This window comes from Plectrocnemia conspersa, unplaced genomic scaffold (genome assembly GCF_051122295.1).
Source record: "Plectrocnemia conspersa isolate PC_06_02 unplaced genomic scaffold, ASM5112229v1 ptg000009l, whole genome shotgun sequence".
Taxonomy (NCBI): domain Eukaryota; kingdom Metazoa; phylum Arthropoda; class Insecta; order Trichoptera; family Polycentropodidae; genus Plectrocnemia; species Plectrocnemia conspersa.
This window is the reverse complement of record NW_028277173.1, coordinates 8,170,349-8,192,217: the sequence shown is the minus strand read 5'-3', so window position 1 is coordinate 8,192,217 and position 21,869 is coordinate 8,170,349. Positions and strand designations below refer to the sequence as shown.

The following is a 21,869-nucleotide window of genomic DNA, read 5'->3' as shown; positions in this document are numbered from 1 at the left end:
GCTCCGTTTCGGTCCCCGGTCGTCGAGTGCGCTGGGTCGTCAGCTGCGAGCTCCGACTCGAGCCGCCATCTTGCGACGGTGGCGCTCGCCGCGGTCGGAGCGGGAGCGAGGCGCCATTCGAATCGCGATCGAAAGCGACTTTATGCAATAATATTCCACTCCCCGCTGTTTCATCATGCTATAATCAATTACACAAATAAAGATATTGCGAGCGATAGCTCTTCACTAGCTTCCTATTAAAAATAATTCCATGTACGTTTATGATGTGAGTTTTTGAAGAGACAAATCGGATCTCGGTGTTAAATATTTCTATGTTATGTCCAGTGGAACCTGCGAAACGCTCGTTAACCTAATGCCCAATATATTTTCTGAAGCCATTTTAAATAATATGATGCTTAAAGTTCTAGTATTTTATTGCATTTTATCGCATCAATAGATACGTAATTCCTAACCATTTTACCCGGAATTGTCAAATTAATAAAATTCGTCGTAAAATCTGTTACTCCATCGATGGATGGATATTGGAAACAATTTTTCGAACAGTCTATTCCAACCACTCAAAACCTAAACGTGCGATTTCTTTTCCACGATTTTCAATTTAAAAAGTTCTGTTTTTACGTTTACGTACATATTTTCTTTAAGTAAATTAAATTTCTGTTTTTAATTCAACTCAATATTTAGACAATATATTTTAAGACAATTAAATTGTCATATATTTATTATTATATTTTGTGTCTATGTTTTGTTTTAATCGAGAGTAGTCCTTCAATTGTACGATACAATTTTGCGATACATTGCGATGCATCATGCTGAAGGATATCACATATAAAAGATGATCCAACTTCAATAATAAATTAAAACAATTTAAAATTATAAAATTTACATTGGTTATGCTACACTTACATTTCCTATTTTACACAAATTTTTACTTAAAAATAGAGAAGAATATAAAACAGTTGAAACTAAAAATAAACTATGCATGACAATCAAACAATCATCTATATTCAGAATTTTCCTCACCCCTTCCGACATAATTTTTTCTAGCTCCTCATAACTATCGCCGAAAACATCCTTGCGTCTGGCAACCCCGTTGAGATCTGATCTAATATTTCAAACTTTCATAATATGTATCAACAAATAAAAATAAGATTGGTCAGTTGAATAATGGTAGAAGTTACACTAACAAAAATAAACTCATATGAGTGCGAAACATCCGATAGACATAGTAAACTATTATTTTGACTAGCGTAAATTATTTTTTACACAGATATTACTTATATGTGTGTAATATAGATTATTATATTTTTTCATAGTTGTTCCGCGTGTAACACACCCGGTTCGGGTGTATTCTAGATTTACGTTCACATCGATTTGCTTCATACGCGACTATTCTAGAATAGTCTATATAAATATTGTAACAAACATTGTTTTTGACATTGTCTTATTACATATTTGACTTGCCACATGCGCCTTTATTTAAAAAAATACGAAACAATAAAAAGCGTATATGTCTGACATTCCAATACCTCTCTTTTTCCGTATAGGTAGACCACAAAATACTAAATATAATTATATAGCTACTCTACTTATTATGATGGTCACTAAAATTTGCTAATTATCAAATAACAAAAATTGTTACGACACCGACCGAAGATAACAATCGCACAATAGTCGACCGCATTAAATTTTTCTTAAGCGCCGTTTTGCAAGAGTTTTAACAGTTACACATTTTAGCGAATATTATTAAATATATTGCTTATTTTCCGGTGTATTTATTATTTAATGACACTGTTGTAGCTAACGATTATACTTAATAATTAAAAGTGAATGATTTATATGAAAATTATATAAAAATTGGATTCAACATAAAATATTGTGATGGCATCAATAGCTCTGAGAGAGGATGTACCGCTATATTTTGATTTTCGAACATTTTTCCGCAGCTTCCCTCTACCCGCACACGTGCGAAAAAAAATGAGAACGTCGACGGTCGTATCGAACGCACGATGCGTTATTCTACAAAATAACGTGCGCATTTACATAATTTGCACACAGTACTTTCAGCGATTTAAACTTTTGTTTGCGCATAAATTTCAATAAGTACATATTGAAGCATAATCGCCAGTGGTCGCTTTCGATCGCTTCGTTTCCTCGCGATTACGACAGATAGCGAATGCGGACTGGCATTTTAATCGTCGACGTGACGATTTCCGCCCAACGCGGGTTTTTCCGTCGTTTTCTTTATTCTAGTCTTCCTGTGCGGCTTCTTCTTTTGGAACGAATTGCACTTTGCGATCGACCGGAAACCAGCAGCTCTCCTTGACCTTTCCGATACCCCTTGTCGTTTCTCTAATTGACCCCCCGATTGCGATTCTGCGGGGCGCTGTTACATTTTTTGACATTTACTGCATCGGGTGAAGAGCGAAATGGCGATCGATTCTGAATCCGTTGAAAAGTGGCTCTGTTTCTTTAGAAAAAATTGAGTTTTTTTCCATAAGCGTGACGCACGTTAATGCGTTACTTTTGAACTTTGAAACTGAGCGTGTCTTCGCGTCATACGATCGTTAAGGTGTATATAAAGATATCGAGATAGGCTTTTAAATTATTTATTTTTCAGTTATTCCGGTATAAACAGCGCTCGATACTCAGTGAAAACGATCCCTAATTTCAGGAGCGGACTTACGACGCAATTCGCGTAAACGCAGCTTTTCCAGGAACAGAGCTGCACAATATTTTTTAATTCATATCGTAATTAGTTAATTAATTGTCTTAGTGAGGAGTGTGAATTATTCGGTTGAAAGTCTCGGTGACTTTTCCCAACTTCCAGACTTATTGATCAACTTGAGTGACACAACGTAAAATTATTACATCTACGAGAAAGCGAGATATTTTCTGTGTGTTCTGATCGACTAAATTTGAAAATGCATATACTTCCCTGTTTTTCGTCTTAGATATGTCACAATTACATTAGTCTTTATGCGTGTCTTTTAATTTAAATCAAACTATTTGTAAAACGGCACAACGACTCGTGTATCATCTATAATATAGTCTATAAAGCTACATATACAATACTGTGCAAAATTCTTTATTATACGTAATTTGGGGGTGTCGTGTTAATCAATTGCACCACTTCTCTATTGACAATTAAAGGGAAACTCATACTAGTAATCATAAAAAGACCGATTAGACTTGTCATAAATTAAAATGAGACACCGTGCGAAACCTCCTTATAAATGAAGTCACAAAGTACGCGCTGATTAATATCTGCCGCCATAAAAAGAGATGCGAACTCATGCGTTCTGGTTTATCCCCAAAACGATCATTTATGACGTACCTTAGCGACCAACACCAATTCGTATTCAAAAACTTGCCATTCTTCTATGATTGTATTCAAACTCATAGTATGTCTTTAAATGACATGCATTTTCTGGCCAAATTCAAGGGGAGGAGGGAAATGCCCACATCTGCTCCCTCAAATGACGTCACTGTTTAGAATCCACGTCAAAAGCAATAATATCACTCCGTCGTAGTGGAAACACTCGGGTTCCTTACTTTTTATAACAATTTTACGAATTACAATATGTGAAAATCGAATGAAGCATATCTAAACCGAATTTTTACCAATAATTGCGCCCTCCCATTGACCAAAATTCGGTTTGAATATACTTTGACCAATGCTCTCATATCAAAAGTCCGTAGTAATATCAGTAAGAATAAAACATGTGCAGACCAATTATAGAGGAATATGCGAGATGCGACGTATGTCCGAACTTCTTCTTTCGCTTATTTGCCCCTGAAAGTTGAATTAGGTTAGTTTGTATTTATACATGACTTAATGAAAGTTCTAAAATTGTAATCAGTTTCGGAAAGGTTTGGATTTGAACAGCAAATGGACGTTTCATACATTTTAGAGTAGCATTCACTGGCGCCTATCAGATAAATTTGCATGTAAATAAATAATGATAGGTATGTAACTATATATGGAAAAGTTGAAATCGTATAATTTTACTAGGACTTGCCAGTTAAATTATATTTTCACTGGTAAAATATATATCTTTTAGTGAAAATGTATTCCGATATGATTTCACTGAAATGATATATTTAAAAAAATATTTTTGGTATATATTTGGAACTGTTTTATTTTTATTTTCTTTGAGGGAAAACCAGAGAATTTCTGGTTTTTACAAGAGAGGGGGGGGGGGTATGTAGGCAAGTCAATGGTCGTTTTTTAATATCTCGATTTAATTAAGATTCATAGTATTTCATTAAATGACATGTATTTTTCTAGGCAAATGCCCCTATCTGTCCCTATACTGGAATGTGAGCAAACAGGATTAACTTTCACTCATCACTTCACCTCAGACAGTTCGTCCATGGACCTTCTCTCAGAGATTTTCTCTGACTATTGCTATTCACACTTCGGAATTCAAGACATCGATCTCAAAGAGTCTTCCAACTTGTACGAATTAACTTTAAACTAGCGAAGATCGCAGAAGCTGCCGCTTCTCTCTTCGCATAAAAAAAGTCATATTTAGTTGGCCATTACTGTATATAAATATTATCACACACATAAGTCCGTAACATTTCTGTTATATCTTGCTCTCTGCAGTATTTTTCCGTTATGAAAATGTCGAGGTACAATTACCCATGCAGCGTGAAAAAATGGAATATTTAACACATGAGCTACTTTCATAAAATAAAATACTGATATTTAATTGACTGCGCAACGCAAAAAAGCTGCTATGATTGCCATTAAATTGGTGCATTTGACCGCCAATTTTATTTAATTTATATCTTTGTTTCAACTCCCAATGTAGACCAGCCGATTTTTTTTATGAACTGTACTTATTAAGAAAATTAAAAAATTGATTGCTTAAATTGTTCTTATCGATTTGTATATAAGTGTAAATTAAAGTTAAATAATGTAGACCCCAGACTAATGAGGTGACCAGATTTTGAAAATATCAAGGGAGGGCACTAAAAAATTCATATCGGATATTTTTTTTCATTTAGAGATAAAAAAATGGTCACCTCGGATATTTTAGCTCAAGGAGGACAATCTTCCTCAAAGGTGGAAGTCTTGTCACCTTGCCATAGGCACTGCTTATTCTGCCTTTCGGATAAGGTGATCCTGCCCCGAAGAGTTCTCGATCCTTCCAGATCCGGTTCGTAATTTCGCTTCTTCCCGTCTGACGACCTTGAGAGAATCCGTTCCCGCCGTGCATCCGAGCCTCGCTCTTCGTCTCGTCGAAATATCGATCAGCGGCATTCGAACCCTACGGCATGCAAAACGAGGAGGCGCAAGGGGGCGGACCGTCCGCCGTCGGGGAATTATTTTCGGCGTCGCGCCTTCGACGTTATTTATGGCCGATGATCGATAACGTCGACGTTGACGATGAGCCGCTTTTCCATTCAGAGGCTCGATGGATCGATGGAATTTATCTCCCGGATCGGTTTAGATACTGTCGATAGAGATAAGATCGACAATTGTTATCTGAAGTAATCGTAAATGATGCTTTCGGTATTGTTTGAAATGCGTTGTAATTTATTTGAAATTGTGCCACAGACTTGTAATAAAACAATCACTGAAAACATGCTATTAGATCGATACGAAAGAGTCTCAGGTGGCGAAGCAGCGTAAAATATTTATTTGTGTCGCATACGTACATAAATATGTATGATTTCTTTTCAACGCTTGTATTTTCCAAGAAGAAAAGAAAAGAATTGTAAAAAAGCGTACAGCTTGGATCTGTTCTGTCCGATCGGATTGCCTTATATTCATGTTTATTATCGCTTTTTTATATTTTATTAAAATGTAAAATAACTAATACAGAAGAAGTCGGTAACTTTTCAGACTCTCTACTGCAACTATAGTTAAATTTTAATTTAAAAAATGTTGAGGTATAATTACATACGTAACGTAAAAAAATTATTACTATTTACCAGAAATATTTTGAGGATCAGTGTGAGATAGAAATTAACCCCCATTCAAATTTGAGTACAATGAAACCTCAATTTATGAGCATAATTCGATTCGGAATCGTGCTCGTATTTAAAAACACTCGTATATCAAAGCAATTTTTCAAATTGAAGTAGATTCTTTCAAAATACAAATATATTTGTATAAAAATAATTGTTACAAAATACACGAATATTTTTATAATATAAATTTATTATAAAATAATAAAATTTATTAATGATTCATTACGGAATCACTGCTGTCTTATCACTGATAGCTCAATGAAATATTTTTGTTTTCATTCAACTTATTCAATGACCCTTGGTTTTGCCTCTTTTTAAGACTTGGCGAAGATGTATCAATTGTATTTAAGGATCGTAATACCGGTATTGGGGCAAAAATATACCTTTGGTACTACCGGTATTACAAAATGAAATGACCCCTTTAATTTAGGAGGCATCTAGAAGCGGTTTATCAAAAACCATGATTTTCTAGATTTATTGTTTCAAAAAGAAAAAGAATTGGCGCCTGTATCAAAATTATTTTTTCCGAAAATATTGATTTTTACTAGTACTCGTAGACAAAGTATTTTTAAAAGTTCCTGAATGTAAGGAAGATTGTTTAAAAACTTATTATTGTTTGAAACACGAAATATGTATAAAAGGATAATTGGTCATAAATGTCTCCAAGTAAAGTCGAAATTTAATCTAAAAAATATAAACACCTACATATTCATTCAATATCTTTAAAGAAAACGTTCCAACTCTTAGATATTTTTCAAAAAATAAACATTCAATAATATATAACAACGAAGCATTGAGTTCAGACTTTGAAGCAATGGACATTATTTTTATTTTTTAATTACCAATTAATGGAATAAATGACAATACCAGTAATACCGGTATTATTGCAATCCCTAATTGTATTGTCATTGAATAGATGCATGGCTCGCACTGCTACACCATTACACAGGTGGTGCTTTTCCATGATTTTGTACACTGTTTCCCACGTTTTACAGATAACCCTAATTTTATTTGAAGTAAGAGGTCTCTCAGATGAGATCTCCAGTTATCTATTAATTCTTCGGTAGTCACCTCCTGGCCATATTCCTCCACCAACTCGTCCTTATTCCCACGTTCTTCCCCAATGACTGTTCTTAAGCAAACCCGTCACAGATTTCTCCAAGCAGTATTAAGGGTTCTATTGGTAAACCCACCCCATGCTTTATCGATGATCTTGCGACGGATTACGATGTGGAAATAATTTTTCTTAAACGTCGCTGAAATAGTGATTTGGTGTCAAGACTTTTGAAGTTCGAAATGCTCTCGAATCCCTCCAGTAAGTCGTTCTCAAGGTCTGGAGAATGAACAGGAGCATCGTCCATAAACAACTAGAGCAGGGTTTCCCAAACTTTTTCAGCGACGGAACACTTGGCAAATCCGAAAATTTTGGCGGAACACTTTGCTTATTTTTTAGGCTGGGTAATTCATAATAAAATAAAACATGTTATTAAAGAAATGTTATTAAATTTATTTAATAAACATAAAAATACAAATAAATAAAACTCCTAATTACTGATGATTTTGGGTTCTTAAATAACAATTCTTTTTGTATCAGGCACAATTTTGGTTAGTTGTATTTTCATATCTGCCGTGGCGTGGAGTCTATTTCTGTATTTTGTTTTTGTTGCAATATACTTAAAAAATCCCACTTCGCATAAATACGTCGTGGAAAACGGAAGTAGAAAAACCAGAGCTTGTTTTGAAACCTTGGGAAACTCTTCAGTCAGACTCGCCCAGAAATCATTTAATGGCTGATATTTTTGTTTCAAATCAGAGTCATTAATTAAATTCTCATAATCCCTTAAGCCTACTGGTTTTACTGTCACGGAAAATGGATTCCGAACCCAGGAATCGTCCTTACTAGTTTTCGGAAAATATTTCGAAAGAGTTATTTTCAAGTAATATAGGTGTTCTAAAAATACTTGTGAAACTTTTTTATCTACTTGAAAATTCAATTCATTTAAACATTCATATCCAAGACAGAAAAACAATCAAAATTATTAGATTTAACCGATAAAATCTGAAATTGTAATTTTGTATCAAAAGATTCAATTTTATCTCTCATATTAAAAATTGTAATACTTTTTTCTTGTAATTATAAGTTAACATCATTTCACTTTGTAAAAATATCCGCCAGATATGCAGATGTATCAACCAGAAAGGATTTGTTAAAAAATTTATAAAATGATGTTGCAAATTATTTTGTGCTTTCAAGAAGACTAATAATTCATTTCGAAGTTCATAAAGTAAAAAATAGTACTTTTCCTCTGGATAGCCATCTCACTTCAGTGTGTAAAAAAAGTGCTTCATGTTCACCACCGATTTCATCGCACAAAATTTTAAATAATCTGGATTGAAGTGGTCTAGATTTTACATAGTTTATCATTTTCACGGCTACTTCATAACATTTTTTAAATTTGTGGATATTTTTTTAGTCAACAGTGCACGCCTATGCAAAATACAGTGACTGCTAGTAGCATATCTAGTAACATAAATAAAATTCGTATAACAAGCACTAATATCGTGTGATTAATTAACAAAAAATAATATTGTTTAAATAGGATCAAATTTTAAAGTTAAAAAAAACAACACCGACTTATGAAACTTTTCCCTCCAGATTTTATACACATCAATATTGAATATTTAACACATATTTTCAAGCTTTTTAATCAGATTTATGAACAATTTTTATGTATTAGCAAGACTAAAATTTTTTTTAATCTACTCTAAATTTTTGTGAAATATCTATTTAGGCTCCGCGGAACACCTATTTTGGATCCGCGGAACACCAGTGTTCCGCGGAACATAGTTTGGGAAACCCTGAACTAGAGTATTAGCAAATTATTTTCCAAAAGGTATGTCTTCACGGCAAAAAGAATCATCTCAGGTTCAGTTAGGGAGAAAGTGACACGTACTACTCGTATTACGATACAAGTTAAAATATAGTAGACCCCCCAATAACACGGTGCTCTGTTGATTCCCGTTACTTTATGTGTGGGCGAGCCATATCTTACCACACTTTGATTTGTATGTACGTATTGCAAAAAAATTGTATGATTATTTTCTAGTCCTCCAACTACATGCACCCAAATAGCCCGTTCCAATTTACCGTGTTATTGGGGGGTCTACTGTATATTTAAATAATGCTGATATTGCAAGGTAAAATAATATGTAATACTATTTTTTCTCTTTCAATTCATTAGGATATCTTGATAATAAATACTGACACAAACGCTATCTAGAGATTTTTAATTGAGCTATAATTTTTAACCCTAACATTAACAAATTCGCTGTTGACATTTGTTTCATATAAAAATTTGCCGAGAAAACGATCATGTGTGTATAAATATTTAAAAATACTTATTACTCATGATCTAGAGGAGTTTTTATAACTAATCTTCAACGATCTCTGCAGCAGATACCTCGTAAAATGCTGTGCATGTTTGACCTTGCATTTATTGATTTGGAACGCTCGGCTAGATTGCAACGCACGATGTTATTCCGGGATAAGCAACTGAATTTCGGCACAAAATTTTTGTGGAAACTCCGATTGATGTGCAAAGTTCAGGTGACAGAACATACTCATGTCTCGCTCCCTTTTGTGACGCGATTGATTGAATATCGATTATAAAACAATCTACATTACAATATCGTAAACGTGTTGCCAATGTCGATACAAAGTGAGCGTGATTATTTTCCCATTAGTTCGTGTCCTATTCAGTTGTCAAAAATTTAAATTTTTCATCGATTTAATTTATGATAGGCGAAGCAAACTTTGCACCACGAGTAATTCGAGCACAATTTAAATTCTTATTTTTTTATCAGCTCATGAAACCGCACCGTGTTTGGCTTATCGTGCTCCAAATGAGCTATGTCAATAGAAATAAATACGAATCAAGCGCGAAAAGCAAACAATTCACTAGATTCGCTAATTGAAGTGGTCGCCTTTCTGCGCGACGAACGACCAAGGACGGTCGTTTTGAAGGAGTTTTTACCACGGCCGCTTGACTTTTGGAAATCTAAATTTGAAACGTCATTATAAGCCGGCGCACCAGACTTTGGCAATGGAGTGAAAGGATTTTTATTATTATTTTCTATATCGTGTATTTCGCCGTCGGCGATGTTATGTAACGCGTGTGTAAAATCTATACTTTTGCACAACGTTCCGATCGTTACGTTTTTGTTTTCTCTTCTCTGCGGTCGATGAGTTGATCAGAATGAGTAACCTATGCTATTATAATGAGTAGGCATTCTAGTTTCCCGATGTTTTTCCTTTCTCAAGAAATGAAAATTCTCATTTTAACTTAAAAATAATAAAAAATATGTAATAGATAATACGTGATATTATTGATGAACAGAGAACTGGAAAAGAAAACAAACTTCAATAGGATAAACTCGAATAATCAAAGGAACAGAATTGACTCCAGAGCGTTGAGTTATAAGAAAATTTGGAACTCCCGTAATCGTAGAGAAAATTGTCAATAACAGCTATTGTTACTTGACATGTTTGATATATATATATCAAGCAAGATAAAGATAAAAAAAACTTAAGTTCGTCGACAGCCAAATTTCATGGCATAGTTCTGGAAAATCCCCATACATATTTTCAATTTGCCGATTCCATTCTTATTATCTGATTATTAGTGTAGTTCTTGGATTACCAAAGCAAACATAAGGCCGATTAGAGTATTTAAACATTTTTTTATCATTTAAATACATTCGACCTCTAATAAAAACTTCATAGAAATCATGCATATTTTTAAACACCTGGCACGGACCCATCCTTTTTATGCAGCGATTGTGAAACATTAAAAATATTCTTACAATTTAATATTAAAAATAAAAATCCTCAATTTGGCATTTTTCTCGAATCAGCGGTAGGTAACTATTGATGAGTTACTAGTAGAGTTTCAAAATATTAGTTTCTTTTAGCTATTCACATATCGAATAGTACACATGTATACAAAGTATCAGGACTACGAAATTTTATTTAAATTATACCTGCTGATAAAACTACTACAACTCGGTATGCTTAAAAAAATATTATCATAAGTTGTAGACGGATAAATCAATACCATCAAAGCATATATCTATTGAAAAAGTCCATAGCTATAAAATAATAACTAAATTTTTCTAGAATAACAGCAATTACAATTTTTTTTAAAGCTTTTTTGCTTTTTGTCGACTAGTTGTTATGGCCATGATTGTTGTAAATAACATAAATATGCTATAAGAAGTTAAATTTCGCAAAACAAAAAAATACACGATTGACATTATAAATAATGTAGCGGTACATCGAATAAAATTAATGACTACTTGCGATGTCATATTTGCAAAACCTTAATTAATAATACACAACTGTGTCAATGCGTAAATTAAAAATATTCCACTTCGACAAATATTTGAATATATTTGGATTGGAAATTTTATACTCTATTTTAATAAAATTTCTGTACATTTTTTGGTAGCATTAGATAAATGCTCTTGTTTTTGAACAAAAGGATTTTCAATTATTCGAATATTGAATAAAAATGGATGAAGTTTCGAATATATTCGTAAAAAAAAATCTTGATTTTTACCGTTACTTAACATTTTGTTTCGTTCAACGGACGAATTCTGCGAATTTCGGTCATAGTAGTTACGGTCGATAAACATTCGTTTTTAAAAGCGTCTCATTGTCTTGCATTTCGATACAAAATAAAGGCACATAAAATAATATATATTTTGGAGCAGCACTGGTCGTCCGGGTTTTTAATTTTTATTACAAATTTTTCATGTTCTTCAAATTTCATTCGATAAATTATTCTAATATTCATATAGTTAAAAATCAGGCGAATAATGGAATATTCGATTGAGAATCTTACTTCAAATGTTTCCACAATCAATCAGACTAATATAAAAGACAACCATAAATCACTACACCTATTCGTTTCCCGAGAAACATTTTCTTCAGTGAACGAGGAAAATGATTTTCCTTCCTTAATAAACAGAAGTGTGTAGCTCGAGCCTTTAGAAACTACTTTTTTATTGATTAAAATAATTGAATGGCCGCACAGTAGAGAATTATATGTTTATTTTTATAGTATATATAAATTAAAATACAATTAATAAAATAATTCTAAATATGTACAAAATATATTTCAAAATAATAATAAAAATCTTGTTACTGACAGCAATAATTTCATTTAAAAAGTACTTCCACACACATAAATGTACCAGATTCTTGCAATCAGTGCCGGAAGGAGTTCTTAAATATTTGTTTGCAAATGTGATTTTAAAATCCAAACTAACAAATAAAGATATAGAAGGCATCAGTTTCTCTAATTTGTTAAAGATGAAAAATAATTGTTACTTATCACTGACGAATTGTAAACATAAAAAAATGAGTAATAAATACATATCAATTATCGTGTCGAAATAACGTTTTGATATGGTTTTTTTCGACGATGTGTCACATAATATTGTGTACATGATTTCAATAATATTGCGTTTATACATGCTAACAAAAAAGTACCACAAAAAAATTTAATCTTTATGTATGCACATTGCACATGTGTATATTTTACATTATTGTATGACCATAAAATCATAAGACGATATTGAACCCTTTCAAAACATTGCATATTCAAATATTTTAACATCCATTCATGTTTTGTCATTATTTTACCATCAATCTGGATATACATTTCGACATGTACACGAAGTGTACATCACCGGATCGCGCGAATTATTTAAAGCAATCAATACATTTTTTCTATATTATAACTTGACTATTCGCACATGTCGCTAATCTTCTGATATTTCAGATGTAAATTATTGCTGAAATGTATTTAATATGTATTGTTACATATATATTAACACGTTTATCCGTGTATTTAACCACGAGTGTAATATCTTATTGATAAAATTTCCATAAAAGTCAATTGTCATTGATAAATATTTATACAAACACGGTATATACAATGGCGATATCGCTAATTGAACATAATATTTTTATTGTTGCTTTAGCACGAACAGTTCATATTCGCCATGACAAGGTTATCGTCGTCGTATGTCGATGTTTTTTTCCTATTCGTTAATGAAATGCACCGAACGTATTATTAGCAAGTTATTATTGCGATTGTGTGCGAACAAAACTCGTTACATGACGTCTTTAAATGAAACCAAATATTCAATCCAGACGTCACTTCTGCGTTTTTTTTATGATATAACTTCATATGTGGGTTTTATGTAAACCGGCTGTAAAACAAGACCACATGCACGAATTTCGTTCAATTTAAATAACGAGCCAATTCGACGATGTATGACTTCAGACCAGGAATAGAAGCACGATTGAATAAAAATCTATAAACAATTTCAAGGACAGAATACAAATTATTACACAGACGTTTCGGTTTCGTTATGCCACGCTTGAATACAATTCGTTATTTGTCGACCGACAGGTGTATTGTTTAACGTGTTATTTCAAAACATGCTCTTGGAATACCATTAATGAAAAGGGGTGAAAGACATCATAAATACATATATGCACATTAAGGTTAGGGCATCCAAATACCCGTCCAAATTCATTGTTACATATAGTTATAATTTATATTATAAACTAAAATATTTAATTTTCGTATTTTGCTCAAACCGTATTTAATTATAAAAATAAAAAAAACCGTTTGAATAGAAAATTAAAACGTCGCAGTGGGAATGAGCGTTCCCACTGCGACCACTCTTACATTAAAAGTCGTAGTAATATCAGTAAGGATAGCTCATATTTTTAAAACATTGTGTGATATCAAAGTGCAGACCAACTATAGAGCAATATGCGAGGTACGACATCTGTCTACTTCTTCCGCTTATTTTACCCTGAGAGATGAGGCTGCTTAGAGTGTATTTTGGTTTAGGTTTGAACAGCAAATGAATATTTCGCAACTGTCAAATTGAATTTCATTGATATTTTAGAGCAGCATATTAGCGCATATCAGTTAAATTATATTTTCGCTATTAAAAATATATATCTACTGGTGAAAATGTATTTAGACTTCGCTAGTGAAAATATAACTTCACTGAAAAATACACATTCTTTATTGCATGTAAATAAATAATGATAAGTATTTAAATGTATATATTATAGCACATGGAAAATTTAAAATCATATAATTTTACTACCACCTGCCAGAAAAATTAGCCACTCAGTGTTTTTTTATTATTATTTCGATATTAATAAGATTCATAGTACTTCATTAAATGACATGCATTTTTTGCACAAATTGAAGGGGGGGGGGACAAAAGCTTCCACCTGTCCACAACCCCCCCTTCGCAAATGCCATCCCTGTACACACATATCGTTCAAATAAACGATGGATAATGATAGATATAGAAAACAAGAACATTGTACATTTATATGTTACTATATCAACTGCATAACTATGTATGTGATAGTAAAATGACTATGATTTACATTAAATCTTATAAAAAATTAAAGTTGTATGCGTGTATAATTAATGAAACGAAACTTTGAAATTTATTGTAATAGAAATCAGACGGAATTGTTTAAAATCATAATATAAATTTATTGTTTGTTATAAATATATCATGGTTGATAATTTTATGTTTAAAATAATCGTAGAATAACAGATAAACAATCTGATAACTTATATTACAATTAGGTGATTCATAAATATAACATTCTAATGTATTTCAGATTGAAACTAATGTAATTTTAATACAGTTGTATCTAAGAAAGTTTTAATTTTAGTCATAATATATAAATTTTATAGTCCAGTCAAGACTAAACTTTGACATGAAACCAAAGTAAAGTGAAAAGAAAGGCAAATAAATAGAGCGTGGGATAATTTTAATATATGAATTTGTTTATTGTAAAACACGTGAAACGGCTCACCCGTCCCAATATATTGTTGAGAGGAAAAATGTGTTTCTACTATGAGTCAAAGGATTAACAGAAACTTTATGAAGTGCCGACTATTATTAACTCTCGCGGATTATAAACTTGAAAGCATCATAAATTTTTGTATGTACATGCAGATCACCTAATTGTATATGCAGAATTTGCTCTTTTCATTTTTGCAAAAATGAAAAGTAAATATTTGTTATTACTTATCAAACGATAATAAATATTAATTATATATTGGTTGGTATCAAAATTGCATTAGAATAGTTGAAAAAATCTGTTCACATTTCGTGCTAGCGATGCTAACCATTAACCGATAGATAACGAGCGAGCAAGACTAACGATTATAAATCACTAATAGTAAATAATATACTTAAATGTCGTTTTAACTTGTTTTTGCAAATACTAGCATTTTATTTTTTTGTTAAACGACAACAAAATGTGTCATAAAACTTATATTCATACTGTTGGATTACCTTTCCCTTTTCGATACAACACTCTCACTACCCACCTATATCTAAATGTATTTTGCGATATAGAAGGAGAATTTTGCATCTTGAAAATTATGTGAAATATATTTCATATGAAGAAATCAAATATTATATTGAAATTAACATGACCGTGTACTTTTTGTTATTTTTAAAACGCGCGGGTACCCGGTTATTCCAGTTTTACCCTAATTAAGATCATAAACGTGTCTTATATGAGGTAGTCGAATGGCAGTAATTTTAATGATACTATTTTTGAGAATGGCTACGCTGCATGTTTTAATTTTAATACAGAGATAAGGGATGTTTAACCAAAGTCGGAACAGTTTCACGAAAAATATTCGGTAGAATGGTAGAACAAATTTTTTAATTCCGACGTCATTATGTTCATCAATCCCTCTCTTTATTTTTATCAATGTCAACGAGTGGCCTTTCACTAATTTCTTCATCATAAACGTCACTTGTTATTGCTTTAAATCCGTGACAAAATATGTTTTATGTTGTGTAATTGCCATACACAGATTCTATCGATGTATTTTAATCGTAATTTTTTTCGCATAGAAGAAATGAACACGGCTATTTTAAACACACTGCTCGCGCTACATTGCTGTTAATCACGGCTGATAAACTTTGTCATTTACGCAGATCCTAACGATTTTTTACTAAATCTGTCGATCTACCCATGTTCATTTTTATTGTTTTTTAATTAAAAATTTACTGTTTCTCGCTTTTGGTCCATACATAATTTGTTGATGTATTCGTCAGTCATGCTTATAATATATTCTCAAGGGGACATATTATAGTATCTCTTTGAATCTTAGCGTAGGAAAATGGATACGTGCCTGCGGTTTGGGGTCGACTGGAGGTGTATTGGCGTACTCTCACGTACGACTACTCATCTCGGATCGAAGGGAGGTTCAACATTCTCCCCTGGGGCTTTTTGTTATTGCTCGGAACGTATTTTATACTTCATTTCAAAAAGGATCGACATATAGCGTATCGAAATAAACTACCAGGAAATATCAGATTTTTAACGGTCACGACGACGAAAGCCAGACTGCTCAATACGCGAATATATTTTTTACTACATGCGCTGAAAAGATCGTGAAAAATAAATATAACACTGCTTGGGAATAATTCAGCGGTATGTGCGAATCTAATATAAGATATTTTTTTCTTCTACTACGCATAACACACCGAAACGTACGAGACGCATATGTTATTTTGACATGTTGAATGTTTAAAAAAATATTGCGTAATAAAATGCATATATGTACCTACTTACCTTGCTGTGAAGATAAGGTAATGTTGAAGTAGTTTATATCTGAATAGTATCAATTGTACACAAAGTCGACTTGGCTGAAAATGTTTTTTAGAGCATTGAAAAAAAGTAAACACTTCAGATTTTTCAGTTGGCTTGATAGCGTTGTAAGTAACGACGTGAAAACCTTGAAACATAATCGCCTATTTGGATTATAGTGTTTTATACAATTTTCTTTGAAGTTTCATAATTGTGTACACAGTACAGATGCTCGAACCGGATAAATATTTGCGAATAAATCGATTGGTTGTTCGAAAAAATAATTTCGTGTTTTTTTTATCGAGGTTTTGAGAATTGGTGAACTTAAAATTGTTTCATGTTTATAAATAACTTGAATGTGTAGATTAAATTGCGGCAGTAATATAAGTACTAAATATGTATATGGTATAATAGAAGTAAAAATAAATTGATTTGTGCAACATTAAAAAAAATATTGTTTCGTTAATTGGAAATGTAGCTTAAAACAATAATAATAATAATAATAACATTGATTGTTTTGCTTTGTGAACACTAAGTCGGATATGATTCACATTTAGTAAACTAAATATTATTAGAGCACCATTTATACGTCATTGGTCGCTTTATTTTAAGTAATGATTTTACCCAGCTTCACACTAAATGATCCTGTAAAACAGGTCTAACCAACTTAAGGTAATCCGAAGGATGCATTTCTAAGGTCCGGCGTGCGTTCTAGGCAAACTACATTTAAACGCATATTAAAATACTTGATGCTAAACAAATATTTGTACTTTGTATATCTTTGGTTTTCTCTAAAAAACATGTTGGTAATATCAACCAAATCCTTTCTCCAAACAAACATTCGTAATTAAATGCGGCTTTACTAGCTTTACGGTCAGGGACATTTCGTGGGCACAAACAAGTAATGCTGTGCACAAGGACGACAGTTTCTAAAAGAGAACATTAAATCTAAAATTACATATAACAAATTGTTTCGTATAAATTAAATGAAATTTAAGCACATTTTTCGTGCGAATACAATCTCATAAATAAATATGGCTAGTGTTTAAATGTGAAAGATCTTTCTTTAAAAGGAAAGGGCTATGCTGTGAATTCAGTCAAAGTTTAATGTCCGTCTGTTAAAAAAAAACATGAATTTTGCTCACAAGAATTTTCTCTTCTACTGCGTACTGTAGAAGAGAAAATTCTTAAAAAAAAAATCAGTACGCTGTTATTTATAATGTATATGAGCTGAAAAATTGAATTTGGTTGTTTTTGGAAAAGCAGGGAAAACATAGCATGACTTATCTGAATCTAAAACTTAAAAAAATAAAATAACGTACGCCATTTAATTTTCGTCGGAATGAAAATATTGGAATCTGCCATGTTTGAAAGTCTCAAATCTAGAAAAAGCAAATTTCTGAGCACCTTTAATAATTAATACACTTATTCCTCGTTTTACGCGGTTAAGAAAAAACATTTTTGTTTAAAATAAAATACACCATGTTCCATACGTGTATACAAACGCAATTTTACCTTACTCCCACATTTTGAACTTGACCTACATCTGGAACCTCCCCACTGCCATGCGCATGTATAATAACGTGTATAGCAGATGTACATGTGTGTTTAAATTTTTTTAATTATTTCATATAAAGTCATGAAACATTGGGGAAATCATATGATTACTATTAAATAAATAATATATTAATTTACGCCAATCGTATACATAAGCTTTGTGTGATAAATGCTCACATAGATAAAAACACAAACGACGAAAAAGCCACACATAAACATAAAATGATTTAATTAAGTTTATAAAAAATATTGTTTAAATATTTAAAAATTAATTTGTCATAAAATATATAAACATATTTTTTATTGAAGCACTGTAAACCATATACCATAATGTATCGGCGACTATTGATTTTAATTTTATATTTTAGAATATATTTTTAAAATTTAGATATATAAGATTATGATTTAATATATGTCAAATATGTGTTTTTTATATTTAAAAACAAAAAATATTATTTTGCCAAACGATTAACAAATAAAAAGTAGTTAAAATTATGGCTTATTTAATTTAATTTTTTATTTCAAATCTGACTATCATGACTTGACAAGTTTTCCCAATGCGTCATGATGACCATTATACAAACAATAATAAACATTTAAAAAATAATCAAAAGAACAGACTTAAAATTGATGAGCACCATCCCACATATTTTTATCCAGCTATTCAAGCTCATAGCTATCGCAGAAATTGCAAGTTCGTTGAGTTGCTGGATGGCTCGTTCAAGAGAAGCGTTCTCGAGAGTTGACGTCATGGCCGCAACGGAAAGAATTAGGAATGCGATCGCGACTCTCAAGGGCACTCTAAATTTCGCAGCTGAAAGTCGCAGGGGCATTGACGGGTTGTCGACACCGCCCCTTAGCAACTTTAAAAAGTGCTTGATTGATGATACAAAAGGACTGTAAAATTTGAACTAAAAACAGCTTTAATGTGTACAAATAAAACAACTTTTTTACACGTTTATCTTTTATTTGAAGTTGAATATATTTTAAAATAGAATAAAAATAATTCATTATTTTTAAATATAAAAAATTATGTTTTTCAGTAATAAAAATAATATATGTATGTATTTATAATTTTTATATAATCTTTAAAATATATAGATTTAATGTGTGGTTATTGTTTTTGTATTCGGATTTTTTCTATGTGCGTATATACTTCTGCTTACGAATTTTACGCGCTAATTTTTTTATTTGTTATCTTGTACACAAGATAACAAAAATGACGCATGATTTAAATTTGTCCTATTTGGCTTAAAAATATTATTAATAACTCAAAACAAAGTTATCTACGCGCTATTGTCATTGAAATGTGTGTAATTGCATTGAATTTTAACAATGCAGATCAATTTAATCGATCGTGTTTGGCTGAGAGGCGTAGAATGTGTTATCTGACAATAATTATTCAGATTCATATCTTTTCGATATGCTTGTTTGTAAACAACGTCAGAAAACACATCTCCAGCTATTTCATATGGGTCAGCTGTTCGCCGACCGATCGATCGCTACGGCTACGTAGCGCCACGTAGCTACCTATCTATCTGTGTCTACGTGTTGCGTTTCAAGTTAACCCCGTCGTTCATGCGGAGGTTGGGTTCAAATAACGATTTGTTTATTTACTCATTTTTAATGAGCTCGCATACTTTTGTAGCGTTTTAGCTACAAATTTTAAATACATTCAAGGCCGCGTTTATGTAATAGATAATCCATTTTACAGTAAGAAACGCCAGAAGTGTCGTCACAGAGTTGCGAATGCATCGCGGCTATATAGCGTTCCGGTTTTGCGAAAACGAACGCGGCTGAAAAAAACATGGACGCAATAAAAATGAAAATGGCCGCCGCGTTGATTTTCTCGCTCGGCATTTCACAATGACACGTAGCGTCTGCTCGACCCGCGTGACCGCGTGGATGAGCGGAGCTCGGTTGGGCTCTAGAGACATCTAGCGGCGAGCGGTGGAAACTCGAATGTGCTACGCCGCACACGACCATAAAAATGTTGTCGATTCAGTTTCTTAATATGGCAACATTTTTTTTTTAAATAATATAAAATAATTACTTTTAATGCATTTGAATTCATAGCTATGAACATATTAGTACGCAAAACTTGCGCCATTATTTTTTCATAATTATAACTTTTTATTATTATTTTGTCATAAGTCAAAATTAAATGATCTCTATATAATAAAATCTTAAGGTTGTTGTTATTTCTAGTGTCGAAATTATCGAGTACGATTCGTCTTCAGTTTGTAGCTTCTCAAAGTTTTTTTATTTGTTGGTTGTACCATCCATAATCGTGGCTTTATAATTGATTTATATAGTAATTATAAAAATTAATTTGCACAGAGACGGCGTTTTAGCGACATCAGAAAAGGAACAACATAGTACAATAGAATTCGATTAACGCTAAAAACGGGATCTATTAAATGCAAGACGGCTAAAAATGAAACCATTCTCTGAGCGATATCTATTATTGCTAAACTTATGCAACATGAACGAAAACACTTGCAATTAAAGACATTGTATATTTTCCGTTTTTATATATTTTTTACAATATATTTTAGAACATTCTTGCAAAAAGAAGGTAAATAAGACTGGTAAATCAATTTTTAATATAAGTTTAAACATAATCTGATTAAAATTACAGGGAGTCATTGTGTCCACAAAACTGTTATATTTCGTATAAATAGTATATGTGTTATACAATGATCAACTTTTTAACGAGGGTAGTTAAGGGTCTCCTGATAGTCAAAAAATATTCCGAAGCTGCAACATATATTTATGTTTCTTAACCCTTTAGATGCGAGATGCGGATTTATACCACGCTCTATAAAAATCATAATACATGTACATACAAAAAAAAATTTTTAAATATATATATTTATTTTTTTTATTCGTATTTTTCCATAATAATTTCTGCTGTTTGTATTTATTATTATTTTATATTGCATTTATTTGAACACTTTTCTGTTATAAAATTTCGTTAATTTATTTTACATATTTTTTGTATATTATTCGGCTTTTATGAAAGTTAGCAGATGAAGTACAAACAGACGTCGCATTTCATATATTACGTCATAGCTTATCAGCACTTTGATATTATAATGTTTAAAAATATGATAACTATCCTTACCAATAATACTATGGACTTCTGATATGAGAGTATTGGTTAAAGTATATTCAAAACGAATTTTGACACTGCTGCAGTGGGAACGCTCGGTTATGAGCGTTCCCACTGCAACGGCGCCGACAGCATTTTATTGCTTTTGACGTGGATTTTTGATTTCTGAGAAGGGATAATTGTTTTTTGCGCTCTCCTATTGGGCAAAATTCGGTTTAGATATGCTTCATTCGAATCTCACTTATTGTAAGTCGTATTATTGCTATAAAAAGTCTTAATATGAACGCTAAATAACAGCGTTTCCACTGTAATGGCGATGACTTTTGACGTGGATTCTAAATAGGGAAAAATTTGTCTGGAAAAATACACATCATTTAATGATAAAATAATATGAATTTTAGTGACGTCCCTGCCGTTTCTTTGTACAAAAAAAAATACAAGTATTGCATTAGACGAGAAGAATTCCATGTTGAATTATTAGGTATTTTA

General features: G+C 32.0%; 1 protein-coding gene across 1 annotated transcript in view; it reads left to right on the top strand.

Annotated features, from left to right (window-relative positions):
* Ndf (Nucleosome-destabilizing factor) overlaps positions 1–21,869 on the top strand; it is a 40,537-nt gene that overhangs the window by 16,015 nt on the left and 2,653 nt on the right. The window lies entirely within an intron of this gene.